Raw genomic sequence first — 1272 nt, forward strand, 5'->3', positions numbered from 1 at the left:
TTCTTTTTCAGGGAAACTCTTCATTTAGTCTCTCTCATTTCCTGGGACAGCAGTAGCAGTCTTCTGGAAGGGGATGAGGAACCTTTCTTTAATCTGAAAGCATTATCTCAGCAGCTGTATGGATGCCTTTCAGCAAGGTTACAAGGAGGTGTCTGGGGGAGGATCACAATAGATGCGTGAATTGAGGCTTCTGGAAAGTCCACAAAAATATCCTTTCCCACTTGCATAGTGAAAGATAACAAATACCTTCTTTAGTTCATCTGCTTCAGCATAAAAATAGGCAGTGAGAAAGCACAGGAAGTAATCCCATTTATAGGCAGCACCCAAAATAACAGAATGAGGAAAAAAGTTTGCTTGATGAAATTCACAATCTGTTAAGAAATGTGAGCATTCATTTGCCTCCAGCTACAGCATCAGAAGCAAAGAAAATGGCAGCAACACTCAAGAGGCAAGGCCAAAAGCTTATAGCTTGTGTAACAAGACTGAGCAGTCTTCACTAGTTGCAGAAAACATGCAGTCCAAGCATCTCTGGCTGCAGAAGAGACTGAGATCTAGACATATTTATGACCAGTCATAACTGACCAGACCATTAATTGACCAGAGTCAATTAAACGCTTTAAAAGTATTCTAGCCCCTAAAAGCATGGCTGTTAAAACAGACAAATAGAGCAATGCAACTTATACTTCTGACATGAACTACAACATAAACATACATAAGGACAGTCTAACCAGAAAGTGGTGCTGAATGCACAACAAACAATTGTTCTTTCCTCAAAAAACTACAAGCCTCACTAATCTTCCAAAATTTCTCAACTGCATGTGTAAATCATTGAATTCTATGATGTGGAAGAGGAATACTGGGTATAAGCTTGATACTCTAACTAAAATCCTGCAGCAAAGAAGGCACTCACTTTTAAAAGCTGTAGTTTATTTTCTCCTTGGTTTTATGTGATGAGCCTATAAAAACATTTGAGCACTTATCTATATTATTGACACAGTAGACTTGTAGACTGTAGCTCAACTTGGAAAATAAAATTCAACATCACACCGGTGGAACTTAAAAGCCAAGTAGTAAAGCATTCTGTGTTATGGGACTTCCCAGACATTCAGCCTTCATATATAATGCATTTAAACTTTATATATACTCAACATCCACACATCAGCAATGACATTATTAGCATAACTGGACAGCACAGTAAGCCAACCCTGAGCTGCACTCTACCAAACCCATTCATTTTCAAAGTACAACGGACTGGTTTAAATATTCACACAA

The sequence above is a fragment of the Rhea americana genome, unplaced genomic scaffold (genome assembly GCF_003343005.1).
Source record: "Rhea americana isolate MKP2758 unplaced genomic scaffold, rheAme1 scaffold_38, whole genome shotgun sequence".
Lineage (NCBI taxonomy): Eukaryota > Metazoa > Chordata > Aves > Rheiformes > Rheidae > Rhea > Rhea americana.